The sequence below is a fragment of the Myxine glutinosa genome, chromosome 3 (assembly GCF_964187855.1).
Source record: "Myxine glutinosa chromosome 3, kmMyxGlut1.1, whole genome shotgun sequence".
Lineage (NCBI taxonomy): Eukaryota > Metazoa > Chordata > Myxini > Myxiniformes > Myxinidae > Myxine > Myxine glutinosa.
In genome coordinates this window covers 49,019,475-49,042,567 of record NC_136263.1, presented here as the reverse complement: position 1 = coordinate 49,042,567, position 23,093 = coordinate 49,019,475, and positions in this window count along the sequence as shown.

Below are 23,093 nucleotides of genomic sequence, written 5' to 3'. Positions count from 1 at the left end.
CTTCAACGTCCGACAGATGGCCTCACATTATCCTCAAGCACCCTCTGGTACAATGAAGAATTCATAGTGCATTCTATGATGGTGAGCTGCCCAGGCCCTGATGCAGCAAAGCTGCCCCAAACCATAATACTTCCACCACCATGCTTTACAGTTGGTATCAGGTTCTTGTGGTCAAATGCTGTCTTTGGTTTTCGCCAAACATATCTTCTGGTACTGTGGCCAAATAGCTCTACCTTTGACTCATCTGTCCAGAGCACATTGTTCCAGAAGTGCTGGTCTTTGCCTAGGTATTCAATGGCAAACTTTAGTCTTGCCCTGATGTTCTTTCTGGACAGCAAAGGTTTCCTCCTGGGACACCTCCCATGTAGATCAAATTTGTGCAGCCTCTTTCTGATGGTAGACTCGTGCACTTTGACATCAACAGTGGCAAGAGCTACATGTAGGTCCCGTGATGACATTTTGGGGTTCTTAGAGACTTCCTTCAGCATCTTGCGATCTGCTCTCGGGCTGAACTTGCTGGGGCAGCCTGGCCTGCACAAGTTGGCAGTTGTTTGGAATCTTCTCCATGTGTAGATGATCTTCCGGACAGTCGAATGATTGATTTCAAATTGTTTGAAGATCTTTTTAAATCCCTTCCCAGACTTGTAGGCATCTATATCCTTCTTTCTGAAGGCCTCAGAGAGCTCTTTTGATCTAGGCATGGTGACGCCGCACACTTCAACAACAAAGAGCAAACCAAACTAAATGGCTGAGGTTTAAATAAGACAGGTTCCTCCAAGATCCTCTCTGATGATGTTCTAATCATTTGCACCTGAGCTGGTGCACCTGATTCTAATTTTAGGTATTTGAAGTGGTGATAAATGTCGGGGTGTACTTATTTTTTCGACATGCGACATTTGCATTTATGTTTATTTAAATTATACAATGGACTACAAAATGTAAATGTTTCATGATATATTTTGTATTATATCACCTTTATCTCTCAATATTGTTGAAATGAAGATCAAATAGCTGTATGTTGAAATATGTTGAAAAAGTCAAAACTTTACATGGGGTGTACTTACTTTTTCACGTGACTGTATATATATTGCTATTTCACGTGAATATATATATTGCTATGGTTTTGAGATTTGTACATTTTACTCAATAAATGCTAAAGGATTGCCCCTCATAGTTAGTTCCACGAGCAACATATAGGCCCATTTGTTGTATAGTTATGTCTTAGTATTTGTAAGAATAGGCCATTTCCCCTCTTAGTACCTGCGTTGTGGAAAGACCGGAGAATAGGCCATCACATTCATTTTGCGTCCACCCTCCAATTCTACCTCTATGGGCATAATCCATCCCGCGTCCCATTTGGCTGTCCCCTAGTCAAGCTAACACGAGGCAGGGCCTCGGAAGGTGAAGGAGGGGCGCAGGGTCGGGGTGAGCGGCGTGGGGGAGATGGTAAGAGCCACCAGCCAATCAGGGCTCGAGCGGCACGGCATGAGAGGGCGTGGTAAAGGGAGTCTGGTGAGTTCCAGAAGGCTTGTGGGGCGGGGCTATATAAGCCCATACGAAAAGCCCTCGAAAGTACTTGATGAAAAAGACTTGTTGAAAAGGACTTACAAGCAGGATTTGTACCAGTGGCATGAAAGGACTTGCTTGCACCAGTGGCTTGAGGACTTGCGCAGAGAAAGAGAGAGAGAGAAGAACGTGCATCACTCGCCGTTGTTGACCTTTGACCTCGCATTAGAACGTGTGCACCAGGAGATAGAAGAAGAGGTGTTGGCCGTACACGTACGTGGGCGCAGCCAGACGCGCCGGTAACGCATGTAGCGCTTTTTAGCCACGCGAGTAAGCACGGCCATAACTGCGAGTGAATAGCAGCCAGTCGCGCCAAAGTCTGCCCCCTACCCTTCGCCCCGTGATAACCCGTTTCGTTCAAGCGACACGCTACGAGCTCCTGCCTTCTCCTGCATCCATCGAGATGGGACGTGCCGGGGACCGGAGGAAGCTGCATGAGAGCCATCCCTGGACATGCTGAACATCATCCTGTCATCTGCAATCCCCGCGTGAGTGTGTGTGTGAGACGGGCCCGTAGTCCTGGGGTATTAAGTAAGACTGTTTTAAGGATTTGCTCTGTGTCTCTGCCTCTTCTACCAGTGTACAGTGTAAATAAACCTGTGTTCCTCCTTCTGATTCGATCGTACCTGTCATTTCTCCATTGACTAAGTGTGGTACGAATAAGATCGCTCCAATCGGGTTCCACCATCTATAATGGCGCGGATCACGTGTACGCAACTGCTCGGCGTATCACCAACACACGTGATTCGTGCGAGGCTTATCTCCTCGTTTCAGGGCAGCGCTAGTAGTTAGGTAACAGCGAATTTGGTCCTCAAACCCTATTTAGCGCTGTCCGGAAGGGACGTGATAGGTCTCGGGTCGCGCCTGGTCAGTAAAGACAAGGGGATTAAACCCCCCCCCCCCCTTGATAATGGGAGAAGGCAGGCGACAGATCCGCAACAATATATATATATATATATATATATATATATATATATATATGTGTATATATATATATCTATATCTATATATATATATCTATATATAAATATCCATACTATATCCATACATATCTATGTATACTATTACGTTTGTGGGGGGTAGGAATGACATACCATAGAGGAGGCAGAACTGTGTAGATTAGCATGGACCGCATGCGAGTAGGAAGACATTTCGATGTACATAAGTAGGAAAACAACTGTGAGCTTAAGAGTGTTTGTGTCACCACACGGAGGGTGGTTTTGTGTTAGTTAAATTGGGCTTAATGATAATTCCCAGTATGTAATTGCCTCCTGTTATTTTCTCTTATGGTCTTACATTCACTCAGCCAGCCATGCACTCGGTCTTATTAACCAACAACACCGACAAGCCCGACAGAAACCCAGCACATTCCTGATCCGACCATGGTGCGATTGGGTGGAACTCGGCAATTGGTCGGTGTGACGTCAAAGTTCGCTTGGGCCAGGGTAGAAGAAGAATCCCTCCCAGTTGCTCTCTTGGCATGAACAAGGGAGGTGCCATTTTTTCCTTTGTTCATGTTGGTGCGATTTGGCTTTATGGCCGGCGGACACCTTTTGTCCCTGGCTTGGCTGTTCCTGGCTCGTGTGCGATCATGGAGAGGAGGAAAATGAACCCCTCTCGGTCTCTCGGTCTCTCTCTCTCTCTCTCTCTCTCTCTCTCTGGTGCTGGCATCATGGTGGGCAGTCGCGTTTCTCATGTGCGCTTTTGAAGGGAACATTTGGAGTTTTGTGTTGCCTTGTCCAGTCGAAAGGAGGTGCTGTTTATCTGTGGTGTTCTTCGGGGAAGCTGTGACTGCGCTGGCAAGGACGGACGTCTTGCTGCCTCATCACGGCTCAGGGTGTTCTCTTGGTTGACCGGCGCCATTGTGGACGCGGCAAAGCTCGGTCCTTTCGCTGGCCGACCGGACCCGTTGAACGACCACCAAGCATCCAGTGAGGCCAGAGCTGAGTGTTGGCCAATTAAGAACAGTTATTTTTTTTCCTTTTCTCTTTCCCCTTGTCCATATTTGTGTCAGCATGGAGGGCCCCTCGAGTTACACTTATTTTACCTCAACATTCTTTTTATCGTATTGCCTTTATCTTCATTAAACCATTATTTGTTGCATTTCAATTGTTGTGTTGTTGATTTTCCTTTTCTCGTTTCTGTGTTTGTGGGTTTGCGGAATAAATCTGTGTGGCTTTCATCCATGCAGGTAAGAACGTTGGTCCCGTCCTGCGTGTGCCAAAAAAAAAAAGTCCCCGGAGTTGGTCCTCGGGTTGCGGAATGTGGACCAGGAGAGGTCATTGGGGATGGCCTCGGGCAAAAGTTGCCCCTTTGGAAATTTTGTTATGCCAGCCAGTTTGGACGTGGGGTCCGGCTATGGGTGTCGTGGTACGACCTGGGCCCCAAGGGTGATCTAATGGAGTGTGGCATCCCTTGTCCATCGGGGCGCCGCCCGAGCAGGTGGCTCGGGCCTGCAGGGTCACCGGACCCTGGTGGGGGGTTAAGACCTCCAGGGGTCCGAGGTGGTTCCTCAGGTGCCTGGGATGTCATAATATGAGGACAACTAGAGGGAGGTGTTGTGGGTCATGCTTTGGTGGTGGCATCGTGGATGGCCAACTTGGGCCTGATGTGGTGACCACCTGGGCATGCGGCCTGACACCCTCTCCCTGAGACTCTGGGACAGCCAGCATGTGATGACCTGCCATGCTCTGCTGGTCTATGGACGCGGGTCGATCTGCATGGACAGGGATGGACATAGCCAACTGGACAACCATTAGAGCATCTGTGGAACGTGATGGTGTGAGAGTGACCTTCCACAGATGTTCTGTTATTATTTGTGGACTCTTGGCTTGGGAAGAGAGCGATGGGATTTGATGGAATTGGTCATTTGTAACGTGCCGAGCATATGGGGCATGCTCAGCTGACATGTGTATGGCAAAGCATCCTTCTTTGGTGAGATTAGTAAAATGTGAAAAATATTTGGCATGGTAACCTGAGGGTTAGATGTAAATATAAGGGTGAATTTTGTGAAGAGAAATGGTGGACACTGCACAGTGGCACCATTATTGATCCAGGTGTGTTTAGACCAAAGTGTTGGAGGCTGGCATAAAAATTTACAGGTTAGCAGGACACAGCCTTCAACTGGTTGCGGGGGCGACTGTGCCGATATTTGGGACGCGGGGTTATGGGGGTGTAGTTGTGTAATTTGCGGGTCAATGTGGAGCTATGTGTATCCGAGGTGTGTGGACCATGTCCTCTGAAGGAGTCTCCTGATGGAGCATGGCTGTCGACTGGACCTTGGCATGGTCAAGTGTGGGTGGGCACTGGGGGCTGCAGTTGTGTGGACTAGGGGATGAGGGCGGCATAGGTGACGTGAGGGTGGATGCCACGCACTGCGACCGTCTCCCCCAAGGCCGAGGTTGTGAGTGTGGTAGTGTTGGCAGCAGGTGCTCACCACATTGGCCAGCTGGGGCTAGTGCAGCTGTGTTCCTCGCAGGTGGGGCCGAAGGATGGATGGTGGGTCACACCCTTATGGACGCTCATGGGCCATGTTGGCGTTTCGACTGCTCAGCTTGTCCCGATGACCCTTGCACGGTAGAGGTGCGGAGATGTCATGGCCACATGTAATAGTTTAGCACAGTTCACTGTTGGATGCGGATCCACATACCTGCCAGAACAGTAGGGAGAAAAGTGAAATTTGGTGGAATTTGGTTGGCCCAATGAGAAATTTTGGGATTTTGAGTGTGGATGGCTCTTTGGACATGACCAACCGATGAATACCTGCACATCAAGGTAGGGGTAAGGCCTTGATGGTTACTGTCCCAGGCTTCAGTGCTTGCTATGTAAATTGGGGGACATGTAATTTGGAGTAGGGGGTGGTTGAGAGTGATGGCATGGCTGGTGAGGGGATGGAATGTGTGCCACAGTGTCTTGTCGGTGGCGTTTGTTTATGTGTAGAGGTGTGGTGTTTTTGTGTGGGCGTGAGGTTGGAGATAATGGATTGAGTGATGATTATTGTGTTTTGAGATGTAATGTGATTTAAATGTGAGTGGGATTTCACATGAGGGCAGGCCAGGCAAAATCTTTTTGTACCGTCTGCTCTTGAAATGTGTTGGAGAATTGAATGGCAGCGGGGAAGGAAGTGTGTTTGGGGGTTTTGTGGGTGGGGAAGGTGTGTGTGACCGCAGGTACAGATCAAGCTCTGAGGAGCGATGACTGCGGCCCCCCTCTGCAGCAATTACCCCTGACAGCCAGTGGTGACTGAAAATTGGAGCCCCTCGGTGGAGGGTCTGTTTGGGCGCCTTGGGGTGGAAGACTCCTGGCGACCTGTGTAGCTGCGCGGAAGCAGGAGGCAACAGAACCTGGTGTGTGGAGACCCCCACCGGCAGGGTAATGGCGGAAAGGGGCTGTTTGACTGTCACGGGGCCAAGAGGTAAAGGGGGGGGGGGGGGCAATTAACTTGTGAGTTAAGTGACTTGTTTTTGGGACTGCGGGCACCACAGCCTGAAGCGCCCCCACCATTTTGATTGTGCGGTACCTCCCCGCTGCCTAGTTGAAAGAACGCATACACGAATATGACATCTATGCCATGGTCCTGCAGGGCGGTGGAATAAGTGCTTGTAATGATTTTTGTGCCTAATGGTTTGTGGAATGTGTATGAGTGGTTAAGGGTTTGTGTTGTATGAATGAGGACGAAACCCACCGAGCCATGTCACTCACCTGTAACACCAGGACAGGGCCCGCGGAAATTCAGGGGTGCATTGGGATGGCCCCGCAGGTAACGTCTTGTGGCATCCACCGGGGGATGCGGTCTGTAAGAAGGGGTCTATATAAATGTTTATTGGTTGAGTTTTTGGAAAGTTTTGGATAAGGTTAAGTTTTGTGGTGAAGTTAGTTTTTCTGTGTTGTTGTTTGTTTCCTCCCTCCGCAGGAACAACGAATTATAATGATTGAAAATATTTGACTGCATGATTGTTAAGGGGATTAGCATGTTAGGGAGCATAGGTAGGTAGCTTCGGCTCACTTCCCACAGCCCTCCTGCTTTATTTCATAGGTTAATTAAGTGTGAGACAGTAAGTGTTAAGATTGGAATGGTAGCGCCTGCAGTGAACCTTGCAGGGGCTACGGTTCCGGGGGGGGGGGGGGGGGGGGGGAGGTGCTGTGTTATGTCGGTTGGTTAAGCATATCTAGAGCTAGGTAGATCTGTGTTGGTATCCTGTTTCGTCTGTCATGGGTAGCTAGAACCACCTCAATATAAATAAGTAGAGGACCTGTCTAGACCAGATGTCAGATAAGTTGGGTATGTGTCCCCGCCACGAGGAGGCGGGGCATGTCAAGTAGTTGTAGGGAATATGTTAATTCCCCTGTGTCTTTCCCTCTGGTGATCGTACCTGTGTCCCTTATGGCAATGCACTCTTGCAGACATTAGATAGGCCCTTAGTGCACACATTAATTCAATTCCCCCCCTTACAATGACTGACCATAAGAACTGACCGGAAAGACAAGCAGGCAGCGGCCGTGCAGTGGTACACCATGGAAGATGAACATAGTGCCAGGCAGGATGGGAGCCACGCCCAGGAGAACTAGTGATTGGCCAGTGGAGGGGCGAGTAAAAAACACCACACCATTTGGCAGAGTAGGGGAGGACGTGTGATTGGTCAAAGGAAGGGCAGAGAGCTTCGCCGTGATTGGGGGTGAGAAAGGTAAAGGAGCGACACACTGATTGGCCACCAACCGATGAGATCACGGCCAATCAGTGTGGAAGGTGCGAAAGAACTACCAACAAGCTACGCACTGGTTGGAAGAGAAGCGTCGGTGGCCTTTAATAGGCGCAAAAGGTGAGAAGTAAATGAGGCACTGGTTGGTAGAGGGAGAGAGCTGACGTCACACCGCAAGTGACAAAACGACTCGCTCGCCAGGATTTTTCTCTCTCGCTTTGGTTTCTTTCTGCCCTTCCCAGACCTTCCTTCTGCCCTTGCTTTTCGTTCCGTTTGGACTTTTCTTCCTTTGCCATCGGCGAATTTGCCTGCTTGACGATGGACGTTTGAGCACCATCGATTCTCCATCTCTGGGGTCCACGTACGAGCGAGGCACGCTGCTGGAGCAGACGAGACTGGGGTGAGCGGGTGGCTCAGGGCCTAGCAGCGCGTGAATGAGGGCACATCGAGGCCTTTCTTCACACCAACCGGAGCCGCGTTGGACAACGGAAGCTGCACATCCAGACAGATAAGCACAGACGCGCAAACAACGGTTCCTTTAATTCATTCTCCCATCATGTGTATTCGAAGTGTGTGTGTGTAACAGCGCTCAATAGGGAGGGGGTTTCGTTTTTATCGTTGCGTTCCATTGTTCTCGGGTTCCGTAATCAATATTTCTTTCTTGTACATTTCACCTCCATCTCGGGTTGAGTTATTAATTTGCAGGTGAAGACATTGTCGGACCGACAGGTAAGCCACAGCATTCTCCCCCGAACCCCAACTCATGTATTGGTCCGCCATCAATTGGATTGCATATACGCCTCCATTGAAGCTCGTTTTGGCCATCCGCGATTCCCGGTCTTAACCGACGGGCAATTGCGCGACAATATAAATATATATATATATATATATATATATATATATATATTTATATATATATATATATATATATATATATATATATATATATATATATATATATACGTATATATATATATATATATATATATATATATATATATATATATATATATATATATATATATATATATACACACAACACAACAACATGCATTTTAAGGCCATTTTCCCTGCTAGAGCGGGGGTTAGCCTTGCGGTCCACATGACAATCTTCTCCATCTTGCCCTATTTTCTGCATCTCTCCTTGTTAACCCCCTTGCCCGCATTTCTTCTTCCACCATCTTTAGCCAGGTCTTTCTCGGTCTTCCCCGTCCTCTACTTCCTTCTACATTCATTTCCATCACTCTTCTCAACCAGTCACTTTCATCCTTCCTCAACACATGACCAAACCATCTCAACCTGTTCCTCTTCACAGCACATCAATCACAGGCTCTATTCCCATCATCTTTCGCAATTCATCATTTGTCTTCCTCTCTCTCAAAGATACTCCGCACATCCACCGAACCATTCGCATTTCCACCCTTTCCAACCTTCGTTGCTGCTCGACGTTCATAACCCATGTCTCGCTCCCATAAATCATAACACTTCTCACACATGCAGCATACACCTTTCCCTTCAGCTTCAACGACACTGCCCTCCTCATCAGCATGCCACTCAGTTCCAGAAACTTCTTCCATGCACATCTCACTCCAGCAACCATTGCCGAGTCTGATCCACCTTCTCCATTCAGCATGTCTCCGAGGTAGCCAAATGTTTTCACACCTTCCAGCTTCACGCCGTCTCCAAGATCCAACTCAACATTTCCTCCATCTGCAGCTCCCTCTGTGCACACCTTACATTTGAATGTAGCTGCCTCACTGGTTAATGACCCTCTCAGACCACTACATTTTTGATGAACCCACTCAGAGCACATTGTACATTGAATGGAGTTCACTCTGACACCCTTCCTGCACACAGCACAGGGCCACTTCCCAGTTCTTTCCACCTCACCACATGCTTTACCACTTGCCATCACCTTCGTCTTTCTGATATTCACCTTCAGACCTTTTGTCTCCATACATTCCTTCCACTTGTTCATCTTTTCCTTCAGTCCATCCATACTTTCCGCAATCAACACCAGATCATCTGCATACAACAACTCCCATGGTAAACCCTCCTTTACGTTCTGAGGCAGCACCTCCATCACAGCTACAAATAGAATAGGGACTTAGTACCGACCCCTGATGCACTCCCACCTTCACCTCAAACTCACCACTGTTCCCGTCCTTCGTCCTTACAACTGTGCGCACTATTTTGTACATTGCCATCACTACTCTGATCAACCATTCCTCCACTCCTAACTTCCTCAATGCCCATGTCAATACTTTGCGTGGAACCCTATCGAATGCTTTCTCCAGATCAACAAACCCAAGAAATAACTTCTTCGTCTTCTCCATGTACTTCTCCTGCAATTGCCTCACAATAAAAAGTGCGTCTGTCATTCCTCTTCCTGGCATAAATCCAAACTGCATTTCGTTGATCTTCACTTTCTTCCTTATCCTCCTCTCCAACACCCTTTCCAATACCTTCATTCCATACTCCAATAACTTTATCGCTCGATACGAGCCACACTCCAGAGGGTCACCTTTCCCCTTGTATAGAGGGACGAAGGTACTCAGTTCCCAACCACTGGAATGCGGCCTTCTTTCACCACCAGATTACAGATCTCTGTCATTCTCTTCACACCCCAACTTCCTGCTGCCTTCAACATATCTCCCACAACTCCCGTCGGCCCTCCCGCTTTTCTACTCTTCATTGCTTTTATCGCTTCCTCAACTTCCTTGTAAGTTATCTTCTCTGCCGGTCCTAAAACTGGGTTACTCTCTATGTTGCCATCCCATTCATTCTCTGTATTCAACAGCATTTCCCTATATCTTTTCCATCTTCCTTTAATTCCATTTGGGTCCACAACGATTTGTCCCACTTCATCCTTCAAGCAACTCACCCCCATCACATCACACCTCTCTTTCGCTATCTGCTTTACAATCCTGAAAACTGCTCTCTGACCCTCTTCTGAATCCAAGCATTCTCCGAACATTTTCCTACATGCCTCCTGCGCCTTTGCTACCTCTTTCTTTGCAGCCTACTTGGCTGCCTTATAACTTTCATGCTCTGCTGTTTCTGCTCCCGTCCCCTTCGCCTTCTGCCACTCCTTGAACTTCTTCCTCTTCTCGTCAATCCTCTTTCCAACTTCATCATCCCACCACCATGTTTCCGAGTGCCTCGGTGGTCCTTTTGTCCATCCACATACCTCACCAACGGCTCCCAACAGACTAGCTTTCATTGACATCCAACCACTTTCAATCTCAACCACATGACCACATGCTCAACCTCCCTTACTCCCTTACTGTCACCTCTTTCAACCTCCACACCTTCATTCTCGGTTGGTACTTCACCCGCTGAGCTCTCCTCGCACCTTTCACCCTTATGTCGCAGACAACCAAGTGCTGCTGTGAAACAGCCTCCTCCCCCGGGATCACCTTTGTGTCCCGGAGGTGCCCCCTATCTCGCCTATGCACCATCAGGTAGTCAACGGTTGTCGTCGACCCACCTGACATGTATGTAACAAGCTTATTATCCTCTTTCTGGAACTGAGTATTACAAATCAACAAATCAGCTCCATCAGCAAACTCCAAAATCCTTTCACCTTCTCCATTTCTCACACCATATCCGTAACCCCCATGAACTCCCTCAAAACCATCCATACTCCTTCCCACATGTCCATTTAGGTCTCCTCCTACCACAACAACTTCCTCATCTTTCACGTTTTCCATCAGCTTCTCTATCGCACACCAGAACTTGTCCTTCTCTTCATCGCTCCGACCAACCTGCGGAGCATATCCCGAGATGACGTTCACCAAGAGCTTTCCAATCATCATTTTCACCATCATCAACCTATCACTCACTCTAGTCACACTCACCACACTATCTACAAACTCCTCAGAAAACAGGACACCAACACCATTCACACCCTCCAGGCACCCATGCCACACAAACTTATATTTCTGTCCCTGCCTACCCTTCACCATTCTCACACCACTTCCCTTCCATCTCGTCTCTTGCACACAACATATGTCCACTCTTCTTCTGACCAATACTTCCGCCACTTCTCCTGATCTCCCTGTCATTGTCCCTGCATTCCATGTCCCAAACCTCAGAAACCGATCTCCACTTCTGGCTGTACCCTGCCCATATGTAGTTGTAATTGTCATGGTTCTCTTTTTGAGGCAATATTTTTATGGCCGGATGCCCTTCCTGACTGTATATGTATGCATATACAGTCACGTGAAAAAGTAAGTGCACCCCATGTAAAGTTTTGACTTTTTCAACATATTTCAACATACAGCTATTTGATCTTCATTTCAACAATATTGACAGATAAAGGTGATATTGTGGTGCTATGCACACAACTCGTTTGTCAAGAAGGTAGGCAACCACGCGTTGAACAACACCAAACACTTTATTCTATGCTCACATGTAAGTACTGGGCAGGCTCGACTTTCGAGCCTGCGTATATATCCCGAGGCCACGCCTTGCCCTGGGGCATGGCCGGTCGGCCGAAAGGCGGGGCATGTATTATAGTTCAACCCTGAGCCTCATGACTCCTTTGCTCCGGGCGTGGCCCGAGCCTTGCTTCCACGTCCGGTCGCTCGCGTCACCCACTGGTGCGTGGAATTATGACCCGCTGGCATTGTGTCCGCCACACGTGCCCCCCCCCCCAGAATTCCCGCGCACCTGAAGGGTGAGCTTGTGGGGAGGCTGGATGACCCGGCCGAAACGCCCTCTGGCGATGCATGCAGGGCTGGGGGGTGGTGGGACGGTGGGGGTGGGGGGTGCCGGGGGTCTGCCCGCCGGGGGGCGGCCTCGACGCCGAGGAAGAGCTGCTTGCGGGGGGTGGTCCAGGTCGAGGTGGGCCAGCTTGAGGCGGTCCACCGAGATGCGTTCTGGAGTACCGCCGATGTCCACGGTGAAGTGCTTGTCCCCGGTCTCCAGCACGCGGAAGGGCCCGTCGTACGGGGGCCGCAGCGGTGCCCAGTGGGCGTCGTACCAGACAAAAACGTACTCCGCCGTGCGAAGCTCCGGGGCGACGTGTGAGGACGGGCAACCGTGGTGTGCCGTCGGCACCGGCGCGAACCTCCTGGTGGTCTCCTGAAGGGTGGAGCGCTGTTGCGTCGCGGACCAAGGTGCCATGGAGTCGGGGATGAATTCGCCCGGTACCCGCAGCAGTTGTCCGAAAACCAGCTCCGCCGATGACGTGCGCAGGTCGTCCTTGGGCGCCGTCCTGAGGCCCAACAGGACCCAGGGGAGCCTGTCGGCCCAGCTGCCGTCGCGGAGGCTGGCCCGGAGCGCAGCCTTCATCGAGCGATGGAAGCACTCGCACAGGCCGTTGGCCTGGGGGTGGTAGGCCGTGGTACGGTGCAGCTTGACGCCGAGCCCTTGCGCCACCGCTCCCCAGAGCTCCGAGGTGAACTGGGGGCCACAGTCGGACGAGATGTCCGAGGGGGCGCCGAACCGGGCAACCCAAGTGGCGATGAAAGCTTGCGCGACGTCAGCCGCAGCAGTCGCCGCCAATGGCACGGCCTCCGGCCACCGGGTGGTGCAGTCCACCATGGTGAGGAGGTGGGTGAAACCCCGCGAGGGGGGCAGAAGACCCACCAAGTCGATGTGTACATGGTCGAACCGACGTTCGGGCACCGTAAACGGGGCCAACGGGGCCTGGTTGTGGCGGTGGACCTTTGCGCGCTGGCACGCGAGGCATGTTCTGGCCCAGTTGCGGACGTTCTTCCGGAGGCCATGCCAGACGAACTTCGCCGCGACAAGCTTCTGGGAGGCCTTCGTGCCCGTGTGGGACAGGCCGTGGATGGCATCAAAAACCGGGTGCTGCCAGCCAGCGGGCACGATGGGGCTAGGCCGGTCGAGGGAGATGTCGCACAAGAGGGCAGTGCCCGCGACGTCCAATGGTACCTCGGTGACGCGGAGGCCCGTAACGGCGGTCCGAAAGGCCTGGATGTCGGGGTCGGCGGTCTGGTCCACCGCCATCCGGGCATAGTCGATCCCGAGGTGGACCGCGTGTGCGACGGACCGGGAAAGGCAATCCGCCACCGGGTTGTCCTTACCCACAACGTGTCAGATGTCTGTCGTGTATTCGGACACGGCAGAGAGGTGACGCTGCTGCCGGGCCGACCACGGCTCGGCGACCTTGGCCATCGTGAAAACAAGGGGCTTGTGATCGACGAAGGCCGTGAACGGGCGGCCCTCGAGAAGATGGCCGAAGTGTCGGACCGCCAGATGGAGCCCGAGAAGTTCGCAGTCGAAGGTGCTGTACCGGCGTTCGTGCGGGCGGAGCTGCCGGCTAAAAAAAGCCAGCGGCTGCCAAGCACCATTCACCCACTGTCCGTGCACTGCGCCCACTGCGTAGTCCGACGCGTCGGTGGTGAGGGCGATTGGTGCATCGGGCGCCGGGTGCGCCAGCATGGTGGCGTTGGCCAAGGCCAGCTTCATGCCCGCAAACGCCGCGTCCATCTGCTCCATCCAGGCGATATCACCTTTGCCCGGCTTCCCCCGGAGGGCCTCGTGCATGGGGCGCAGGAGCTGGGCGACGCGGGGCACGAAGCGGTGATAAAAATTCACCATGCCCAGGAATTCCTGGAGCCCCTTGATCGTGCAGGGGCGCACGAAACTCCTGACCGCCTCCACCTTGGCCGGTAAAGGGATGGCCCCGTGCCTGGTGATGCAGTGCCCCAGGAAGTCGATGGCAGTGACGCCGAACCGGCACTTCGCGGGGTTGATTATCAGGCCATGCTGGCCCAGGTGTTCGAAGAGCGTGCGGAGATGGAGCAGGTGCTCCTCCCGGGATGCACTCGCGACTAGGATGTCGTCCAGGTAGACGTAGACGAAGGACAAGTCGCGCAAGATGCTGTCCATGAGCCGCTGGAATGCCTGGGCCGCATTTTTCAACCCAAAAGGCATCCGCAAGAACTCGAAGAGGCCGAAAGGTGTTATAATGGCCGTCTTCCGTACGTCTTCCGGTTTTTCCCGGGACCTGGTGGTAGCCCCGGATGAGGTCCACCTTGGAAAAAATGGTCGTTTTCGCCAACCGGGCGGAAAAGTCCTGAATGTGCGGGACCGGGTAGCGGTCGGGGGTGGTGGCATCGTTTTGCCAATGGTAGTCACTGCATGGCCGCCATCCACCACCGGGCTTGGGCACAATGTGCAGCGGTGAGGCCCATGCGCTGTTGGAGCGCCGGACGATGCCCAGCCGCTCCAGCATGGCGAATTCCGTTTCGCAACGACGAGCTTCGTTGGGTCGAGGCGGCGCGCTCGGGCGTAGACCGGTGGTCCGACGGTGGGAATATGGTGTTCCACCCCGTGTTTTATGGCCACCGCTGAAAAGGTGGGCCGCGTGAGTGCCGGGAAACTGGCGAGGAGGCGGGTAAACTCGTCCGCTGCCGGAAGCGTACAGACCAACCTCGCCGGGACGGAACCGCTCAGCAAGCCGCTTGGTAAGCCGCTCAGTGAGCCACTCAGTGAGCTGCTCAACGAGCCACTCAGCGAGCAAGCGAGCGAGCTGAAGGTTTCGGCCTGGACGAGGCATCTGCGCTTAACGTCCACCAACAGCCCATGCGCACAAAGGAAATCCACACCGAGCAGGGCCATTGGCACGCTGGCGGTGCCAAAAGACCATTGGAAGCGCTGTCCTCCAAACCGCAGCGAGAGACAACGCTTCCTGAATGTGCGGATGGGAGTTCCGTTGGCGGCGAGCAAGGCGGGGGCCCGGCCCGCGACCTGCTTGTTGGACGCGGAGGCAGGGAGGACGCTTACCTGCACTCCAGTGTCGCACAGAAATCGACGACCAGACGAGGTGTCTGTGATGAAAAGGAGGCTGCCGGAATGGCACTCGAGGCCATGAGCGTCGGCCCACTCGTTTCCCGACCCGTCGAAAGAGCACGGCGGGCGGCACGCCCTGGCCTTGCGGCCGAACCTGGCATGATAATAGCACCAGGTTTGCCCCGGTGGTGGCTGGCGCGTCGGTCGTGACGGCGGTGGTGGACGGGGTGTGGCAGCGGCCACGAGGGGATCTGGGGGCACTGAAGCCTCCGCACCGGGATCCATTACGGCAGCGCTATACGTCGGCCGCGTGCCGCAGGCTGCAAAAAATTTGTCCGCCTCTCTGGCCAGGGCGCGGAGTTCCGTTATGGCCAAACCGGCCAGCGCAAGCCACACCTGCGCAGGTAGCTGGCAGAGGAAAAGCGCTCAGAAAAGGAAATCCAGGCGGTTGTCTCCAAGAAGGGACAACATATAGTCCAACCGAATGGACGGTCGTGTGTCGCTGAGGGCGGGAAGGTCAAGGAGGCGGTCGGAGCGGTCGGCCTCCGTGAGCCCGAACGTGGTGAGGAGAAGTCGTTTGAGCGACGCGTACTTGTGGGCGCCCGGCGGGTGCCGAAGGAAGGACACGATGCGGGCGGCAGTGCTGGGCCCGAGGGCGGCGACCACGTGAAAGTACATGGTGTCGTCCGCTGTGATGCCCTGGAGCTGGAATTGGGCCTCGGCCTGCACAAACCAAACGTCGGCCTGTGCTTCCCAGAACTCCGGGAGTTTGACGGCGACAGCGTTGGTAGATATGGCGCGTTCACGGGTCAGCTACGGCTGAACCAGTCGAGGTCACCAGTGTGGTGCTATGCACACACAACTCATTTGTCAAGAAGGTAGGCCACCACGCGTTGAACAAAACCAAACACTTTATTCTATGCTAGCACGTAAGTACTGGGCGGGCTCGACTTTCGAGCCCGCGTATATATCCCGAGGCCACGCCTTGCCCTGGGGCATGGCCGGTCGGCCGAAAGGCGGGGCATGTATTACAGTTCAACCCTGAGCCTCATGACTCCTTTGCTCCGGGCGTGGCCCGAGCCTTGCTTCCACGTCCAGTCACTCGCGTCACCCACTGGTGCGTGGAATTATGACCCGCTGGCATTGTGTCCGCCACAATATAATATAACAAATATCATGAAACATTTACATTTTGTAGTCCATTGTATAATTTAAATAAATATAAATGCAAATTTCGCATGTGGAAAAAGTAAGTACACCCTTGGCTCTAATAGGTGATATTGCCCCCTTTGGCAGAAACAACCTCAAGTAGGCGTTTCTTATAACTGTCTACCAGTCTCTGACATCGAATGGGAGAAATTTTTGCCCACTCCTCCATGCAGAATTCTTTCAGCTGTGCAATGTTTGAGGGGTTTCTTGCATGCACAGCTCGTTTCAAATCCCCCCACAACATCTCAATGGGATTTAGATCCAGGCTTTAACTTGGCCATTCCAGAACCTTCCATTTCTTTCTTTTCAGCCATTCCTTGGTGGATTTACTGGTATGATTAGGGTCATTGTCATGTTGCAAGGTCCACCTTCAGTTGAGCTTCAACTTTCCGACAGATGGCCTCACATTATCTTCAAGCACCCTCTGGTACAATGAAGAATTCATAGTGGATTCTATGATGGTGAGCTGCCCAGGCCCTGATGCAGCAAAGCTGCCCCAAACCATAATATTTCTCCCACCACGCTTTACAGTTGGTATCAGGTTCTTGTGGTCAAATGCTGTCTTTGGTTTTCGCCAAACATGTCTTCTGGTACTGTGACCAAATAGCTATACCTTTGACTCATCTGTCCAGAGCACATTGTTCCAGAAGTGCTGGTCTTTGCCTCGGTGTTCATTGGCAAACTTTAGTCTTGCCCTGATGTTCTTTCTGGACATCAAAGGTTTCCTCCTGGCACACCTCCCATGTAGATCAAATTCGTGCAGCCTCTTTCTAATGGTAGACTCGTGCACATTGACATCAACAGTGACAAGAGCTACCTGTAGGTCCCGTGATAACATTCTGGGGTTCTTAGGGACTTCTTTCAGCATCTTGTGGTCTGCTCTCAGGCTGAACTTGCTGGGGTGGCCTGGCCTGAACAAGTTGGCAGTTGTTTGGAATCTTCTCCACTTGTAGATGATCTTCTGGACAGTCAAATGATTGATTTCCAATTGTTTGGAGATCTTTTTAAATCCCTTCCCAGACTCGTAGGCATCTATAACCTTCTTTCTGAAGGCCTCAGAGAGCTCTTTTGATCTAGGCATGGTGACGCCGCACACTTCAACAACGAAGAGCAAACCAAACTAAATGTCTGAGGTTTAAATAAGACAGGTTCCTCCAAGATCCTCTCTAACGATGTTCTAATCATTTTGCACCTGAGCTGGTGCACCTGATTCTAATTTTAGGTATTTGAAGTAGTGATAAATGTCGGGGTGTACTTACTTTTTCCACATGTGAAATTTGCATTTATGTTTATTTAAATTATACAATGGACTACAAAATGTAAATGTTTCATGATATTTGTTATATTATATCACCTTTATCTATCAATATTGTTGAAATGAAGATCAAATAGCTGTATGTTGAAATATGTTGAAAAAGTCAAAACTTTACATGGGGTATACTTACTTTTTCACGTGACTGTATATATATATATATATATATATACATAATTATATCGATAGATATATGTAATCTCAAACGATCAGGTTAAGAAAGTGGCCTTTATGACATATGCATCGTGCAGCATGTTCCTACAAAGTCAGCTTACTGCCCTGTCGCTGAAACTTACAAACAGACGAATAAATAGCCTTACAAGTTAAAACCCTGGCTGTGCGGAAATACAAGGCAAAGAAGGAGGGGAAAAGAAAAGAAAAAAACACTTTATGATCCTCGATCCACGACGTCCAGAGTTCCGTGCGGGGCCTCTGTAGGCGAGCTGTGTAATCAGGGACTGTGGGCTCAGGGGGGCTCCGGGGGTGGGGGTAAGAAGTTCCATGTTTTTCCACGTCCCTGGCCAAAGCAGCCTTTTCGCCTCCGCTTTGCATGTCTGCCTGGCCCGGAGCGGCGGTGTAACCCGAAACCAGTCGGCAGTGGGGACAACTTGGCCTTTTATCGTGAAACCTGTTTGAACAGCGAGTCATAGCTAACTCTCTGTTTTGCTCTGTCTTTCAATGTGCGTTCATTTCAATCATTCTCTCTGTGCATCGGTCTGTCTCTTGAACTGGCAACGCATCCATCATTTTTTCTAATATTTTGATGGTGAAGAATTAAATTAATCTATCATCCAATAATTTGAGTGCAAGACTCAGCAGACGGTTACGCTCTGCCCCTCTCGAGGTGGTGGGCCATGGTTCCAGCCAATAGAGCACACCCTGAATTGATGATCATTCAAAAAAAAAAAAAGTTGAAAATTCCCCAGTTTGGTCCATACCTTCACACAATTGGTTAATCCCCCTGACTTTCTTATTCGGTTTTCTGGTTGGCTGATTTCCACTTTTACTTTCGATTTAGTTACCTCCGCCACCAAAGGTGGATGGAGGTTATGTTTTCAGCCCTGTTTGTTTGTCCGTTTGTTTGTCCGTTTGTGAACAAGATATCTCAAAAAGTTGTGGACGGATTCGGACGAAATTTGGCAGAGATGTAGTGGATGTGACAAGGACAAAATGATTCGATTTTGGTGAAGGATTCGGATCCGGCTACGAGAATTTTCAAATTTATTCTTCGCCATTGGGAGACGGGGCCAAAAACAATACATAGCAGGATATCTCAAAAAGTTGTGGACGGATTTGGACGAAACTTGTTGGACAGGTTGGGTGTCTGACAAGGAAGAATCGTTTCAATTTTGGTGAAGTTCCCAATCCGTATCCAGCAAGTAGAATTTTAAAAGTGATTCTTCACCATTGAGTGATATGGCCAACCAGGTGGAGGTATGCTCGCTACTGAGTGCCGTTCTAGTTTCTTTTGTTTCTGTTCATCATTGTAATTCCCTATCTTTTATGTCCACTGCATTATTTCACCCACTTATATTTATTTGCGTTGATGCATTCTTTCTTTTTTTTCGGTGCAGACACATTTGCAATTTGCTGACCACTAATGTCACATTGTTTCCCGGGCCATAAGTACCCTGGGCCTTGTTTATTTGCTTTAGACTACTTGGGCCTCATTTTGTCTATGTAAGCTTGTGGGTTGTTTTGTTCAGGAGGGCACAGGCTTTGACAATTGTGATGTATAATACATATTTGGTATAACTTCAAGGGGGTGTTATTTGATTGGGACTCTGTAGCTATAAATAGTTATATACTTAGTTCTGGGCTTCTCAGATTTATTTCTCTTTGGAGTCAAACCTGTTTTCAAACTGCTGTCCTAACATAGTGCCAGTAGGGTAGTGCTGCATCTCAAAGTACAAATAATTGTAATGTAGACTTAAAGCCAGTGGTCCTGTCTGTATTTATGTTGTGGACCTTAAATATCCCACATTTTTTGATGGAAAAGAATAGACCATTGTCTTCTTGTAATCCCTACTTATAAAAAGAATATAATTATGAAATGCAAGTTTTATTCCTCCATGCATGAGCCTCGTCTTTCGATGCAAAAACAGAGACTGGGTGGCCTCGTAGTGAGTGCACTGACCAGAGGTTGTGGATTTAAATCCAGCTGAAGAGGGTTTTTATAAATCACGCTAGTTTTGGAAGAATGATCCTGTCACTATTGGATCGTCAATGGGAAGCTGGTGTGACCCAGCTGGCTCATTGATGAGCTCAAAAGAGCAGTAATCTGCCTGCCTCCCTATCCTTGTCTGATACACATGTAATGCCAGTCTACACTTTGGTGGACCTTAGAGCAACTGGAGTGGAACTGAAATTGTAGGTATGAAAAGGCAGCACCACCAAAATGTTCCTCCAAAAGGAATGAAAAACAGGATTTCGGATTTAGTGTTAGATATGGTGCAAGTAAGATATATAATGAACCCTGGACTTGGATCGAAAGCAGAAAAAAATAACTTTCATGACGAAGGTTTGGCGCCATCTGCTGTGGGTCTGAGTGACTGGACTTGGAGATGTCAGCATTTAAACGAAAGTTTCAACCATCACCTACTCCACTCGCTCTACTGCCGGGGCATACCATACTTTATTTTAATATGGTGATACAAAATTTCACAGTACCTGTACTTAAAATAAAGCCTTCACTATATTCTCTAACAGACCTTCAGAAAGTATTCACACCTCTTGACTTTTTTCACATTTTGTTGTGTTACAGCTTGAATTTAAAACGGACTAAATTGACATTTTTTTTATCACTGATCTACACATAACACCCCATAATGTCAAAGTGGAATTTGTTTTCAAAACAATTAAAAATAAAATACAGAAATATCTAGTTTACATAAGTACACAACCCCCTGAGTCAATACTTCATAGAACTGCCTTTGGCAGCGATTACAGCTTCGCATCTCCTTGGGTATGTCTGTATCAGCTTTGCATATCTGGATTTGGGGAGTTTCTCCCATTATTCCTTGCAGATTTGCTCAAGCTCTGTCCACATGGAAGGGGGGCGTCGATGAACAGCAATCTTCAAGTCTTTCCACAGATTCTCAATGTGATTTAAGTTTGGGCTTCGGCTGGGCCACTCAAGGACTTTCACATTCTTTCTCTGAAGCCATTCCAGTGTTGTTTTGCCTGTATGTTTGGGGTCATTGTCCTGTTGGAACGTTAATCTTCACCGCAGTCTAAAGTCTTTTGCACTCTGAAGCAGGTTCTCCTCAAGGATTTGCCTGTATTTGGCTCCATTCATTGTTCCCTCTATCCTTACAAGTCCCCCAGTCCCTGCCGCTGAAAAGCATCCCCATAGCATGATGCTGCCACTGCCATGCTTCACGGTAGGGATGGTGTTAGATGGGTGATGAGCTGTGCTCAGTTTCCACCAGACGTAGTGCTTTGCATTCAGGCCAAAGTGTTCAATTTTCGTCTCATCAGACCACATAATATTTTGCCTCATGCTCTGAGTCTTTCCCGTGCCTTTTTGGAAACTCCAGGCATGCTGTCATGTGCCTTTTTCTCAGGAGTGGCTTCCATCTGACCACTCTCCCATGAAGCCTTGATTTGTGTTGTGCTGCAGAGGCTGTTTTCATTCCGGCAGGTTCTCCCATCTCAGCCAAGGAACTCTGTAGTTCTGTCAGAGTGGTCATTACCAAGGTTGATCTTGTCCAGTTGCTCAGTTTGGCCAGACGGCCAGCTCTAGGAAGAGTCTAAGTAGTTCCATATTCGGTTCCATTTCTTAATGATGGAGCTGAAGGAGCTGGGGCTCCCACGTCGATCGGAAGAATGGACGCGACAAAAAGCTGGAATTCATCCGAGTTGCTTTAATCAAACCAAACACTCAGGCACTCTGAAAAGCCCGTTTATCGGGCAGCAATATATATACATATTATCCCGGAGCGTTTGCCCAGGAAAGCCGAGAGGGGGCGTGGCCCAGCGTCCTGGCTGCGGCCTGGCAAGTTGAGGGCGAGCCTGCCCAGGCGTCCTGGACGAGCCCGGCATGGTGATCGCTCCGCGTCCTTGATAGGTGCAAGGCGATTGTGAAAACCCAGCAGTAGCCGCTACACACGTCCCCCCAGAATCGACTTGCACCGGCAGGGTCAATTTGAGGGGGGTCCTGATGACCCAGCCGAAGCGACCCCTGGCGGGTCGTGGGAGGGGGTCCGGTGTGGTGGTGGGTGGTCGAGTGGGGGGCACCGTGGACGGGGGGCGGCCTTGCCGCGGCGGAAGGGCCACCCGTGGTGGGTGGTCGACGTCCACGTGCGCCGGCTTGAGGCGGTCCACCGCAATCCGGTCCGACCTGCCGCCGATGTCGATGACGAACGACTTGTCGTCCCGTCGCAGCACCCGGAAGGGCCCGTCGTACGGCGGCCGGAGTGGCCCCCGATGTGCGTCATGACGCACAAAAACATACTCCGCTGTGCGAAGTGCTGGGGGGATGTAGGACTGGGGGTCACCGTGGTGGGATGTTGGCACGGGGGCAAACCGTCGGGCGGCCTCCTGGAGGTCCGAGCGCTGGTGAGCTGTGGACCAGGGACTGGTAGCGTCGGGCACCAATTCGCCCGGGACGCGTAGCGCCTGGCCATAGACCAGCTCGGCGGTGGATGCCTGGAGGTCCTCCTTGGGGGCCGTGCGGAGGCCCAAAAGGACCCACGGCAGCCGGTCGGCCCAACCGCCGTCTTGAAGGCCGGCCATGAGCGCGGCTTTCATGGAGCGGTGGAATCGCTCGCACAACCCGTTTGCTTGGGGGTGGTAGGCCGTAGTACGGTGGAGCTTGACCCCCAGGTTGCAGGCGACCGCGCCCCACAGCTCGGAGGTGAACTGTGGTCCGCGGTCTGACGAGATGTCCGCCGGTGCGCCGAAGCGGGCGACCCAGGTGGCGATGAAAGCCTGCGCCACGTCGGCGGTGGTGGTGGAGACGAGGGGAACGGCCTCCGGCCACCTGGTGGTCCTGTCCACCATGGTGAGCAGGTGTGTGAACCCCCGTGACGGGGGGAGGGGGCCCACCAGATCCACGTTGACGTGGTCGAAACGTCGTTCGGGCACGGTGAAAGGTGCCAGCGGGGCCTGGGTGTGTCGGTGGACCTTGGCCCGTTGGCAGGCCGTGCAGGTGCTGGTCCAATCGCGGACGTCCCGACGAAGGCCGTGCCAGACGAATCGCGCCGACACCAGCTTCTGGGAAGCTTTCCGGCCCGGGTGGGAAAGGCCGTGGAGGGAGGCGAAGATGCGGCGTTGCCAGGTGACGGGCACGATGGGGCGAGGCTGGCCTTGGGAGACGTCGCAGAGCAGGACAGTGTCCGCGAAGGGGATGTCGGCCAGGCGGAGGCCCGTGTCCGCTGCCCGGAGGGCTTGCACCGTGGTGTCGGTGGTTTGGTCCACCGCCATAAGCGCAAAGTCCACGCCCAGGTGGACCGCGTTCGCGCTGGCCCGGGAAAGACAGTCGGCCACGGTGTTGTTTTTGCCGGCGATGTGCCGGATGTCCGTGGTAAACTCCGACA